The sequence below is a fragment of the Dermochelys coriacea genome, chromosome 17 (genome assembly GCF_009764565.3).
Source record: "Dermochelys coriacea isolate rDerCor1 chromosome 17, rDerCor1.pri.v4, whole genome shotgun sequence".
Classification (NCBI taxonomy): Eukaryota; Metazoa; Chordata; order Testudines; family Dermochelyidae; genus Dermochelys; species Dermochelys coriacea.
Genome location: NC_050084.1, coordinates 13,527,343 through 13,542,172, shown reverse-complemented (window position 1 = coordinate 13,542,172; position 14,830 = coordinate 13,527,343). Strand labels below are relative to the sequence as shown.

Here is a 14,830-nt window from a genome sequence, read left to right as displayed (position 1 = left end):
AGGAAGGCGGGGCTGATGGCAAACCCCTCCAAGTGTTCGCTCGGGCTAGCTGAAGCCAAATACATGGGTATGTAGTGGGGAGGGGTTTGGGGAGGCCCCAACTCAACAAGTTAGAAGCTATACAGAAGTGGCCCCGACCACTCCAAAAAAAACAGGTCAGGGCATTCCTGGGACTAGTGGGGTACTAAAGACGGTTCATTCCCCACTTTGCCACCAGGATATGCCCATTAACGGACCTGATGAAGGCTTGGGGCCCAGACATAGTGGGATGGACGACGGCGGCTGAAGACACTTTTTCAGATCTACAGACGGCCCCCTGCACTGACCCCATACTCATGGCCCCAGACTGGGGAAGGAGTTTAGCCTACAAACTGACGCCTCTGATGTAGGGTTGGGGGTGGTACTTTCACAAATGGTCGGTGATGACGAACACCCTGTCCTCTTCCTCAGTAGGAAGCTCCTGTCTAAGGAACGGAAATACGCCATTGTCGAAAAAGAATGCCTGGAGGTAAAATGGGCCGTAGAAAGCCTCTGCTACTATCTACTGGGACGGAGGTTACCCTTGTAACGGACCATGCCCCTCTGCAGTGGATGCACCAAAATAAAGACAAAAATGCCAGAGTGATGAGATGGTTCCTGTCGCTTCAACCCTTCCACTTCAGAGTACAACTCAGGTCTCTAACCCAACATGGCAATGCGGATGGCCTTTCGAGAGTGCACTGTTTGCCGACCCAAGTAGCCCAACCCCATAGTGTTGAGCAGGAGAGGGGATATGTGGTAAACCCAGGATAAACAGCTACAAAAGGGGGGTAGTAATTAGTCCCAGGAGTTTAAAAGGTCCCTCCCTATCCACTGAGGAGAGAGAACCACAGGGCAATAAGGTTCAGCTGGAAAAGGGGTTGCTAGGGAACCAATTAGGTTCAGCTGACTCCAACTACTTGGGACCTTTTTAAACCCTCTCCTGGGTGGTAGGAAGGGGAGAGTGAGGGAGTGAAAGGAGCAGGTAAGCTGCCAGTAGGCTGCTTGCAGCAAGAAACCAAACCTTCCCAGTAGGGAGGCTGCACTCGCTCCCCATGAGGGAAGGAAAACAAGCACAAGGGACTGACTGAGGAGAGGAGTAGCAGGACCCTGTGCCACCTATAAGGATTCCCCTTGCTCCAATCCTGAGTCTCCAAGGCTAAAAAGAACTAAGCCTACTGAGGCAAACAAGGTATTTTGCCACAAGATGGACAGCAGATTCTCATCCTAAGTGATGATACAAGCAGGCTGCAGATTCTTAAGAAGCAAGCTGCATTTGCGTACAGCTTGGAATCCCCAGGTGTTCCATTCACAGGCTAAAAATCCCTTTAGCCTGGGTCCAGCACTTCTCCCAGTTCAGTCTTTTTTCCTCAGGTGTTTCTAGGCGCCTCCTTGGGTGGGGAGTCAGTGAAGAACCCAGATGATGTCACTCCCATCTTATATAGCTTTTGCATATTGCAGGAACCCTTTGTTTCATAGCTTCTTTTGCATGCCAGTCAGTGGAAAAATTCTGACATCTCAAAATGGAGTCCAGCACCAGGTGACATGTCCCTGTAAAGTCACAGCAGACATCCTCTACTGACTGTTTGGAGCGTTCACAGGAAGGCTCACCAAGTGGGAGATGAGCTTCTCCTAAAGCCTATTATTTCTTCCTAATGGCTCATTAACCTGAATGGGCCCTACCCAGCAAGTCATCTAGACTGAGAGCATTTTGCCTGGTGGGCTTTGCCCAGGGATAGCTACATGTAAATAATACATAGTCAGTACTCATAACTTTGGATAAAAAAATTATATATGCATACAAATAGGATAATCATATTCAGCAAACCATAACCTTTCCAATGACACCTCACATGTCTTATCTTCCATAAAATACATCATAATTATGATATAATTATATCATACTAATATTGCTATGAAGAATATGGGGCTCAATGTCATAGTCCCCCCATACTGAATTCTGTATAACAAAACTTACACCACTTGTCTTCCCAAAACTGAACATTTGATCACATACTAAGAAAAAGAACTTGGAAGACTGAGTGTAACAGCAACACCTATATGCACCACAGACACGTGCTTTAACTTACTTTTGGATGCAAAAAGAAATGTCATTTTTAACTCATTTTAATTTCACTCAGAGGCAGAATAGCCCTGGGCCAAATTCATGATGTCATCCCACTAACTTCAGTGAATTTGGCCCACTAATACTACAATGTAATAGCATTACGAATGGCAAACCATCACAAAGCACTTCACATACTAACAAGATGATTCTCCTTTTGATCGGCACTGCAGACCTTGCACCTGTCCCACTTCTAGACTCCCTCTGACATCAATAGCGCTGGCATGGAGAATTCATATGTATTCATATATATATATATACACACAGACAGAAATTGCTTCTCCCACTGACCCTGTGCCACCTTTGAAGTGAAAGGAGGCAAGTGATTAACCCTGTGCCCCACAGCACTGTTACACCACCGAGCTAGTACAGATGACAAATACCTTAACCCAAGATGCACAGTAAAACCTGTTATAACCAAACAGAGTTCTGGATTCTAGTCCCACCTCTGCCTCTCCTGTACGGTGTGACTAGGCAAGGGGCTCACACTCTCTGTGTCCCTCTGTGAAATGATGACAAGGATACTTGCCTAGCACACAGGTCTGCTATTCTTTTGGATGATTGATGTTTGTCAAGTACTTGAAATTGCCATATGGAGGGAGCCATATACCCACCCATTGTGATATATTAACCATAGGGATACTTGCACCTCTTCGGCACTCATGGGCATGCAGAAGCAAACTTTGAATTCAAAGTTTTCATTTAATACCCTTGGATGTTTCAAAAGCCAGCCAAGGCCAAGAAAAGCTTCTTCCCAGATGGGTTTCTGCCCCACCATCTGTCTGACAGTTGGATGCAGCAGCAGTCCTACACAAACCGACAACTGCTGCCCACAGTCCTGGCTGCCAGCTCATCTTGCTCAGCGGGGCCTGTAGGACGGAACATGAGTACTCAGACACCACACCTAACTAGCTACCAACCACCTGCTCCCTCGCCTGTGTCCTCCGGAACAGTCTGTCCAGCTTCCCCCGGCTCCCAACTCTCTCCCCTCAATATTCCCTGCTTCCCCATCCCAGCTCTGACTCTAATATCACCCCTCCGCACCCGGCTATTCTGTTCCTGCTTTGCTCTTCCAACTAATCTGCCCCCAAGAAACTTGGCCACTCCATCACAGAGAATCCTGCTTCCCTCTCACGGATGATTCTCCGCTTCCCCACTATTCTTTCTCCCCTGGCTTTAAAGCTGTCCCAGCCACTACCCTGGCACCAATTTTCCACCCCTCTTCTCTTCCCCCTTCCTGAATGTTTTGCAAATAATCTGACAAAATTACCAGGAAGGAGTGTGTTTCAGTGGCTGCACAGGACAGGAGCTGGGTGCCCCGTGTGGGTTGCACTGCATATTACTGTGCATTCACTTAGTGAAAAAAGAAAGCCCCTTTCCTTTTAAACAACACAGAGTTGTTCCCAGCTTCCTAGCTGTGGCCATTCACATCTATTCTCATTTTGTTTGGGATGAGCTACTGTGTGTTTTTCTATATTCCCTTCTTTGCCTTCAATTAAGCATTGCTCTCAATGACATGACCGAGCTAGGTAAACTTGGATACAGAGCTTTTACAACAGCTGGTCTCATGCTTCCCACAGCCTTATAATTGCAGGGAGAATGGAAAGATGGGTCTGAACGGTACAAGACACAATGCAGTCCATTAGTTTTACTCTTCTGAGCATAGCGTACTTAGCTTCTCTCCTCTGGATCTATGCCTTGCTAAGTGACTCGTAGCTCTCTCAATCATGAGACGTGAGTTACAGCCCTGCCCCCTCAGGAAGACAAATGTACTTTATCATGAGTGTTGGGAGAATAGTACTGGGGGGGAGGGAGAATCATAATCAAAATGTGTCATTTCAGACTTATGGACAGCAGTTGCCTGCGATGGCTTCTAACCAATAACACAGCAGGTTTGAAGATGTTTTATGATGCCACATAACAGATGCCCTGAAAGTCAAACTGAAGCTGTTACCATTAACCTTGACATTTTATCTTTTTTTTTTAAATGTTCTTTAAAAAGGATCATGTGTGGAAGATACAGGCAAAGCTTTCCCTGGATTTCTGGAGATTCCCCATCTCCTCCATTCATGGGATAAATGCAAACCAGAGGTTCACGCAGTGCCATTCATTTCGACCCCATTTCAGCAAAGGACTTAAGCCTTTCCATTAAAAACACATGTTTAAGTTAAGCATTTTGCCGAAAAGGGGCTTTCCTCCAAATACTACATCTGGGAAATCTTGTCTCACCCCAAATGGGGATATAAATATTATTCTGCCCTTCTTACAAACATTGCTCCCATGAGGTAAACTGAAGCACAAAGCGATTAATGACTTTCACAAAGTCTCAGTGCAGAACAAGAACCCAGAAGTTCTGGCTCCCAGTCCGTTGCTCTGTAGCTGCCAGATCTCATTATTAACGAGGCAAAATCTATTCTTTAGACTGGCTTTATGAAATGCACTTAAACATTGTGGCGAACAGATGTCTAATCATAGGCATCGTTAAGTTTGGCAGGGTGACTCTTTTGGACTTGAAGAAGTTGACTTAGGTTTTGCTACAACTTGATTAAATCTGACAGGCTGAAAAACACAGTGAGCTAACTCAGCGTGGCTAAAACATTGATCACTGTAACTCTAAGGGGCACCCGACAGCAGACAACCCAGGAAACAGACTGAGAGATAGAGCTAGTTCTCAGCATTAGCATCGTTTACTTTCAAGTATTAATTATTTAAAATAATGTTAATTGAAGGGGAAACAGGCAAAGTGCGCTGGCTAATTGATACATTACAGTGCATGCTATTCTGAGCCGGAACCCTGCTAGTACAGAAGTACCGCAGAGGTGCCCTTGACTGAGTACAGCTAACTGAACAGAAGTCATTTCCCCATGCAACATGAAATATACATCTTAACCACTGCTGAGCCTGTAGAACTTCTTCCCGCATTTTATAAATTGATGCAATCTCATTCTGCCCCAGAATCATGCAAGATTAAGGTCCCATTTGCTCCAGTTTAGCTCTGGCTTAGATTCATCAGGGCACTCTAGTAACATTCATCCTCCTTTTGCCTCTTTGTTAACTGCGTCTTGTCTGAACCTCCTGAGTCCACTCTGCAGCAGCCCCAGGACTTTGGTTGACATATGAAAGCCCGAAGCAATGAGATAGATGGCAGCTGGTATGAGAACGGATACAGCATAGAACAGAAAATAGAACTGGCCATTTGATTAAGCACTTACATGGGACATTGGGGGCCTGAGTCTTCTTGTACACACTTCATGGGCGTGACACAAGTCTGGCATCATTAACTTCAGTGGAGTTATTCCCAAATTAAACTGGCATAAGTGAGAGGAGAATTCCTCCCCCCCAAATTAACAAATCCTGAATGAGATGAGTATTAATGCAGATTTATTCAGCCACAAATGGGGAAGGTGAGGCACAGAGAGGCTAAGAGATTTGCCCAAGGCAACTTAGCAACATAATGGACCCTGTTTCTAAGATACCAAGTCCAAATGGGAATCTTCGGTCAGCTGGTCTGAATACTTCAGTTCTGCAGGCTTCCTGCTGCTCCCACCAGGCTGCAGTTCCTCCTCTATTGAACCTGCAGGAGGGAGACAGCCTCTTGTGCAAGTAGTTGGCTTCAGTGGGGCTATCTTGGCAGGAACAGAGCCAGCAGCCCACCAAGAGTGGTCAGAGAGGGACAAAGAAGGATCAAAGAGGAAAGTTTTTAAAAGGTCAACGGTAGGGCGTGTCCTGTAAGAAGGAAAAAAAAATCTCCTTCAGGATATTCAGCAGCTGTTCCCTCTAACCATCTCTGAGTGTATTCAGTCTGAAATCTGTGTCCCTGCAGCACTCCCCTCCAGCCCCTATCTGCCCAGGGAGCAAAGAGCAGAAGTAGAATCAAACCCCACAGACTCCTGTGTGGCAAGGAGAGGCACTTCAACCAACAGCAACCAGTATTGATCACAAATGAATTTACACAGTGTCTGAAACATACGGGAGGGATGCTAGAAAATGTTCACCTTGGTCTGAGCCTCTGGATGTAGGCACTGGATGCTGGCTAAGCACATGGGCCCCAATCCTCTATTCTCTTCCTTCTGCGCCTGGGAGAGGAACAGCAGGAGGGAGGCACAGGTAGTTTAAAGCCACCTTTGACTTTGCATATTCAGGGGTCTGCCTGGGAAGCAGAGAATAGCCACAGAACAGTGCACTCTCCCTACCCCCTCTCCCTTTTGTGAGCTCCACAGCTTCTGAGAGGCTGTCTGTGGAGTGGGTGTTCTCCAGACTGCTGTAAAGGGGCTTTGCTGTTAACTAAAGATTAGGCCCAGTGAGTTTTTAGAGCAACAGTCACTGAGAATCATGCTCCCTGTAGAGCAGCTGTGAGGTGAACCGTGGGTTTAAGGACAAGGAACTGGACAGAACCTGGAAAATGAATGGTCTAGATTAGATACATGCATTTTAAAGGTCCATATTAAAGTCTAGTAGGAGACTTGCACACCTGTCTCCACGCTAGGAGGCAAGAGATTAAATAAAGTAATGAGGAGTGATGTAAAAGTGGCTTCATACAAACTGCAGGTCTTTTCTAAAAACTGTCTTGTACACAGAGGGTTAACCATGTCCATCCTATACCGGTTCCTTCCTTGCTACCTCCAGTAGACTGGCCCTCTTTCATACCCCATCCTTGTTCAGATTCATTGCAGAGGATAACTAACCCTAATAACACTCAGAGGACTTGCCCACTGAGCAGCCGATACCAATAACTATGGTGATGTAGCTAGAGCTCAAACATAACCTCTTTAATTATCTTCCAGATGGTGTCCCTAGCAAGTCTCATCTGTTGGCAGCTGATCGTCAGTTTCTTAATTCTCTCTGACAGAGCTCTCCCCTCAGAGATGGCCGTGATGTGTGTTACTGTATTTTTCCTTTATAATAGACTGCAGGGGAAGTAAGCCAAGGTGAATGAGCTTACAGTAAAGGATTCTGGTGTTGGGAAAGAGGGGTTGTTCTGGGAAAAGGAGCAAGCACTTCCCCCTTTAATGCAAGGCATCTGCGACCCCTCTCCCCAGCACATACACAAACGCTGTGAGGTTTGCCCCAATACTTTAGCAACCTGCCAAGTTGGGCAAATACAGAACCGCCAGCGAGGGCCTAGGCAGTAAAACATCTGAGCCTGGAAACCTGAACTGCTTTGTGCCGCTCCACAATTTCCATGCTGTAGCTTTTTACCACCTGCCTGCTGAGGGTCCTTAGTGCCTCATATAGCACAGTGCTGGCCTTCTAGCCACAGCACTCCCCGAGACATCACAGCCTCCACAGCTTAGAAGATACGAGCTTGGCTTCCTACAGACCCCAACTTCTTTCTAGCCCTAAGAGTCACTGTTGCATCATACCGGCTTTGCGTGGCCGAGTGATTGACGGTGCCTGTTGGGGCTGGGAGCTGTTACTCCTGTTAGCGAAAGCTCCTGTATCTCAAGTGCTCAGGGCCTGTGTTTCTGGAACTGAATTACAGTGTGTGTGTGTGTGTGTGTGTGTGTGTGTGTGTGTGTGTGTGTGTGTGTGTGTGTGTGTGTGTGTGTGTGTGTGTGTGTGTGTGTGTGTGTGTGTGTGAGTGTGAGTGTGAGAGAGAGAGAGAGAGAGAGAGATTTGTCTAGTAATTGTGTGTCTGTCTGTCTGCAGCACCTGGATTGCATTACAGCTCTGTGCAAAGTAGGTGTAAAATGCTATGAGATCAGAATGGTAGATTTTACCACTTAACTTCCACTGGTGTAAATGGCTACGCAAGGTGCGGCTCAATGGAGAATTAGGCCCGATGTCTTTGAGCCAGTATATAAACGTCCAAGCAAACCCAAACACCACCAGAATCTATAGACTCCATATTAATTTTATAGAAGATAAAATAGATTGGAATAATTATACATGCAATGCACTGCTGTGTCCTCTCTTTGTCTGATTGAAATGAACTCTTCAACCTAAGCCCACAGTAAATAAGAACACAGGCCAGAATGGGTAGCCACAATCTCTCTCTGTGCATGTATGCTCTTCCTGTGGGTATGCATTCTATGGGCTTTTTTCAGGAGCAAATGTGCATCTCATAATAAAATAATCAATATTATACAGAAGTTATCGTCACCGTGCTGGTATTTATGATTTTTAAATGGAAGCTGTTTCAAACCTGAAGCAACTGGGCACTGAAGAAATGCACACTGTAATTAAAACGTATTTATACTTGGGAAACTGGAAAGAAAAGCCGCACAGGCATCAGAGATACCCAAGGTCCAGCCAGGGGAGTATCTGCATTATGACACTGTGGCTTTATATCCACAAAGATGAAACAATGTTTAAACACAATTTAAAACTTAAATTATTCCATTTTCAGCCCAGATTAGTCATGATGGGGAATCCACGGATAAACCTCTCTTTTACAAGCATTCCAAAAAACAGAAAAGGAGCTTTATACAATTTCATCCACGTAATTAACAGGCTGCTCCCAGAACTCACACTGAAATATGGGCTTTTGAGAAACCTCTATTGCTATCGCCCTCAATGCTGTGCATCACAGCTGCTAATCTGAGCACCAGCCTTTAATGCAACATGCTAGCATTTCAGCTTAGTTCCTTCTGTGTCATGCTTAGCCATTTCAGAAGAGGTCCTTGGACTGCCAAACACTTTTATCCCTCTCCTCCTCTGGCTGGTTTTTTCCATGGCCGAAAGGCAGATTCACTCAGCTTTGGTCCATGTGTCAACCAAGCATCTAACAGGTCAAATCCTCTCTGAATCTTCCTCCCTCTGAGTGCTGGTACATTGCTTCTCCAAAGTACTTAACTTTCACACTCTGGGGACCTAAAAGCAGCTCACTCTGCAACAATAAGTCTCATCTGCAAATATACTGTGCAATCAGCTTGATTTTAAGACTAGCAAGACTAACTGCTCCTCGAGCCACCAGAATTCAGCAAGGTGATCAAAATAGCCACAAATGCAAAGGGGCCACAAAACAGGCACATTCTAAAAAAATCATTTTTGGGGAGGAACTTCTGGGAATAATACTGTGATTCCCCATCTCTCAGAGGCAACAGCCTTTTTATCAAGTCCTCTTGGTAGCCAATAGCAAATCAGGCCCCAATACAGCAAAATGCTTAAGCAGTTCAATGGGACTCAAGTGCCTGTTTTTGTCATTTGCTGAATAGGGATGGGATTACGGTTAAAATCATGCTTAAGAGCTTTGCAGAATCAGGGCCTTAGTGCTTTGCAGGGCATAGAACATATCTGAAATGCATTAAAAACTGACCTCCTTGAGGTTACCCATTATACAGTGAGCAATCCTGACCTCTGCCTTCATTTTTAACAGCCATGGACAAAATTTGTAGACATGCATGTCTAAAGTTTAGGTGCCTCAGTTTGAGAATTGGGGTCCACAGGTTTCGTTCCTGCTTCCCAAGAGAGCCTATTTTGTGGTATAATCTGCATCATCCTAATGCCTTATTGTCCTGCTGCAACTTTGACTCTTTATACATGACTATTGCCTCAATATATCCTCATCCAATTTTTCATTGCCTGGATTATTGGCATATGGGAGCCAACATCTAATTTCGAAGTCCATATGGACATCATTTAACCAGGCCTTTTCATTTTTGCATGAACTGTTTTCCAATTATACTCTAAAGCCACTCACTGTTGTATCATATGCAGCAGCCCAGCATACAAGTGACCTGGTTAAAATTGCTTCTGCAGGTACTGCTCCCACTCCATAATGGCAGAGAGTTGCAATGAAAGGGATGGAGGCCTGGGAATGGAGGTGCTATTGTGCATGCAGACGTGAGAGCATGTTTGTCTTCAATGCAAACAAAATAATCCTCGAGTAAGAGCTCTGATTTAGGAAAGTCCTAAAGCTCTTCATTTGAAGGCCACTTGACCTAAGCTTATCTAGACTGGAGACTTTCCCCAGTTTCAGCCTTTACTATAGCTCCACTACTGCAAGTCTAGCTTGGACAGGCAAAGCCATGGTTTGTACTGATGGAACTTCCCTCGGCTTCACTACGCTAGAGCTTGCACCAGTTCAGCTAGCCTGTTGTCTGTAATTGGGGCACATCCCCAGTCTACAGAAGGTCTTACAGGCACAGCTAAGGTTTTATGGTGGAGGCCATATGATCTAAATCTGCGGATGAAATACCTTATTACTTCAAGATGCTTTAAATACATCAGGGAGTAAATCTCAGGGAGGGTAAAGAGCTATTTAAACTGAAGGACAATGTTGGCACAAGAACAAATGGTATAAAATGGGGATGAATAAACCGAGGCTGAAAATCAGAAAAAGGTTTCCAGCCAACAGAAAAGTGAGGCTCTGGAACAGCCTCCCAGCAGGAGCAGTGTGGGCAAGAAACCTAACTGATTTCTAGATGGAGCTTGATAAATTTACAAAAGGAATTCTGTGGGGTAGTTGCCTGTGATAGCAGGGGACTGGACTTGATGACCCAGCAGGTCCTGTCCAATCATATGTTCCTGTGCTTTATAGTGACATGGAGGGTTCAGGTGCAGTGCCGATTGACTTTAACTTGGGCCAGGCTCTGAGTTATCATGACATCTTTCCACTCTAATGGCTGCTCTTCTGTTCTGGAGGGGGAGGGGGAGGAAGGGGGCAGGGTGAGATAGAGATGTGTGTGTGACACACACACACATACACACAGACTTTTACAAAGTTTACCTAAAATGCATATATTTTCCCCTTCAGGTGATATTTGTCAAACTCTTACAATGGAAACATTTTGCCTGCTGACGATACCCTTTAGATAGCGCCTGTGTGGGTGGATGACTCAAACTTGCAATGATGATTCCATCCCCTGACTTTTTTTATTAAAATATATATTTTTTTTGCTAAGAATATATTCTTAGCAATTTGTAATGTTAAGGCAGCAGCCGATTCTAAAAGGAAATATGTGCAAATAGTGCTACAATTCTGAAATGAATCAACAATAGCCAGGAAATTCATAGATAAAGCAGTTGCTTTAGCCCTAATTTATGCTCTCATGCCTAGCTATTGCTGACCATATGGCACATAACTTTCATCAGAAGCCCGCCCCTGCTTTATAATCCCCAAAAGACAGGTTATGGGTGGCATGTCAGTTTCACCTTTGTCACTTACTTTGTGTTACAAATTTTGGCAACACCTAATGTAGCTTTCTATAACTTAATTTCCTTTGCAATCGTAAGAGTTTCTCAAAACTCTCATGCTACCAAGGGACCAAATAGCAAATGACACTATGAGGAATAGACAGAGAATCAAAAGAGTAACAAACTATTTTCTTTGCTGCCACGATAGTATTTAGAGCAGAATGGGAAAAAGAGAATGCATTTAAAATAGACAGACAGCTGACAAAAGTCTGAGAAGTTCTCATGGGAAGAGAATGACTAGCCAGAAAAAGAGGTGGAAGAATTGCCTGGGCATGTGGACAGACTATTCTAAGATATTCTTATTCACCCTACAACCCAGAATCTCTGCCCACCTTTACCCCTTATTAAAAATGTGTAACCTTGAACAATTTAAAAATTGTCTGATGTTCATACCATACTGCACCGTCTGACCCCGTGGATCCCATAACAACGCAAGTATGAATTCATTACATTACCCCTCAGCAAAAACAACATTCTAATCTATTTGGTTTTACTTTGGCTCTTATACTGTACTCATCACAATAGTAACTGATCACATACACTTTTAAAAATCCGTTACAGAAGTGAATGGGATTGAACCAAACATTCTAGAAGCTATGATGATGCCAGAGAAGCCTAACAAATCAGATGGATGTTTCGTCCCCAATCTTGCAAGAAATCCCACTCAAAATTCCCATTAACTTTTATGCACGACAGTTCAATCCTTTAAGGCTTTAGCATATTGTGACTGGTATTTTTGAAGGCACTGGAGGGGATTTAGGCACCCAATTCCCATTGAAAGTCAATGGGTATTCAGTGTCTAACTCCCAGAGTTCTTTTGAAAAGCCCAGCCTGTATTATTAATTTTAGATTTGTTACTATGTTACAAAGGCTGTGATGCAGATCAGTGTAACTCCCATATGCCCTCACTAACGCCCAAAGCTAAAACAGCTTAATAACTGCTACCTAGATTGTAAACTCTTTGGAGAGGAGATAGTCTTTTTGTTGTATGTTTGTGTAGCACCTAGCACACTGGGGTCCTGGTCTCTGGCTGGGGCTCTGAGGTGCTACAATAACACAAATAAATAATAAAATAATACTTACTACTGGTAAAAAAATAACACTGGCCAAAAGGAATTCCATCCTTTTGTTAAAAAATGACTAAGCTATATTTTAGTACACAGGAAAGCATTTCCACCTACAAAATCCTTCTGTGCTGCTATGGCTTAAGAGGAACTGAATCAATTTAGCACCACTTTTGTGTTTAAGAAAAAAAAAATGCCCCCCGGGTTGAGATCTTTTCTGCTAGGCTAAAAACTGGGATATATCTTCATGGCAAAGTTATAAAGCCTTTGAAAATAAGTGTTTGTAAAGCAAAATGCTGTCAAAAAATTATACGTAAATTCTAACGAGAAATCTATGTCTAACAGCCAAAGAATAAACAGGTGACTAGCAAAAGAGCTCAGACTCCTGTACTTTGAAGAGTGAGTGGGATATCTTTGTGAACAGAGATGAATGAAATAAGCTGCTCTCCAGTGCAATGGCACAATTACAATAAGGCACAAACCACGTTGAGCTGACATGGTATTGACATTCACAGAGACTGCCACTGGTTTTATAAGCCAGCTACCCAGCACTTATTCATGACATTTCACATTAATTACCAGAAATCAAACTCAGTGATTCATATTCAGATTGACTCTGTTTAGGCCAGGCACCTTCACTCCCTAGGCTGAATTTTGTGATGACCAATAGCTGGTGTACTCAGAATGGAGTCCACCCAGTGACAACACGCATGAATTTTACCTGATTGGGGGGTGGCCAAATTGCAAAGTAGGGTGGTTAAGGAGGTCTAAAATCTCTGGTCTGTCACTGTTCTGTGCAGGGCTGGTCTCCCTGTGCTATGTTAGAGCAGCTTGAAGGCCAGCTGTAAACAGCCTGAGAGGAGTGAAAATACAACTGAGAATCAGCATATCTCAGCAGTATTCTGGCCACTCTCCCTTCCTTCAGCCAGGCCCCCTTTTCCCTGCAGTGCTAGCAGCAGGGAGGGTGAGTGGCACAGAAGTCCTTCTGCCACTAGAGAATCAGTGGTGTCTTCACTGCCAGATTACTCCAGTTCAAGAACACAAAGAGGCCAAACTGCACTGACAGAGAGATTGCCTTCTGTCCGACACTGATATATAAACATTTCAGAGCAGAGACCTGACTTTTCTGTTTGGTTGCTTGCCTCTAAACGCAAATCTTCTAAATAAATAAGTTGCAATTCCTTCCTCAGTCACTAGGAAGTAAGGTGTCTGTAAGCTATAGAGGAAGTTAAAATGGGACATCCTGGTTAGTGTGTAGCAGCGAAGTCTTCCAGAGTGGCATTTGAGCAAGGCTTAATCCACTGCCATCTTGTCTGCATTGTGCTAACTTGTTTGATCATCAACTATGAGAGCATCTAAACTTTACCTAACCACATTGTTCTTCCTTATTGCAGCCCACAATGGGCAAGCCAGCTCAGCGATATTATCAACCAAACCCAAACTCTCATCCAAATTTATAAAGAACACAGAGTGTGGCTATAAAATCTGCACACTTCCCTTAAGTGATATACCTTAAGTGACATTTTTAGTTAAACTGTGTTTAAAGTGTTTTATATTAGGTACTGTATATTTCTTACCTTTAACAAGTATAGTAAATTCCCACTGGGGGGGAAAAATCATTGGAATAAATATATTTGGAGAAGGTACTTTTTTTCTTCTTAGCTTAAATTAATGTACAGCTTGCAAAATTGACTTACAGAGAGTAGAGATAAAACAGACCTGTCAAGCTTGGTAAGTGAGATCTGATTTCTCCTCAGAACATATAAAACTTCGCTTGCTTGCATGTTGCCCCACCAATACGTGTAAACCCTGTTCTAGAGGGACGGTTTCTATCTAGCTCCATTTCCATGCTCATTGAATCATTAAACTCTCTGCAGAGCTTGTACAAAAGGTCCACTGGGAAGTAGGCCAAGAGCTTCAACATCTTCCATTTTGCTCACAGAAGAGCCATCAACAGTAATCACTTATGATTAGAAATTACCTGGGCAAGAACAGAGGAATCAGACCCCAGGTCCATCTAGCCCAGTGTCTTGTCTCTGATAGTGACCAATACCAGATGCTGCAGAGGAAAGTGCAAGAAACTCCACAGTAGGTAGTTTATGGGATAATCTACCCAGAAGGAAAGTTTCTTTCTAACCCTCATCAATTAAAAGTTGGCTTATGACCTGAATCATTGACCTGGAGAAGTCAATCGCAAAGCACTTTTCCAGCCCCAGAGCCACATTCAGCTTCCATATATCTATCAAGATAAATAGATATAGACAGACAGAAAACTGCTTGCTTAATGGCCATATAGCAAATGCGATGATACATCTAGGAAGACAGATCCTGGCCCTGCGTAAAGAACAAGGTATCTTTCTGTGTAAAGAACAAGGTATCTGTATCCAAAATGTTAGTCTAACTTTCTCCTGCAAAATTTGGCCCATACAGAACATTCTTGTTCTTTTAAAAGCTCTTGCCTTTTTCAAGGTGGAGGGACAGAGAC

The 14,830-nt window shown here is 43.9% G+C and overlaps 1 protein-coding gene across 3 annotated transcripts in view; it reads right to left on the bottom strand.

The window, feature by feature from the left end:
* CALN1 (calneuron 1) overlaps positions 1–14,830 on the bottom strand; it is a 193,076-nt gene that overhangs the window by 153,991 nt on the left and 24,255 nt on the right. The window lies entirely within an intron of this gene.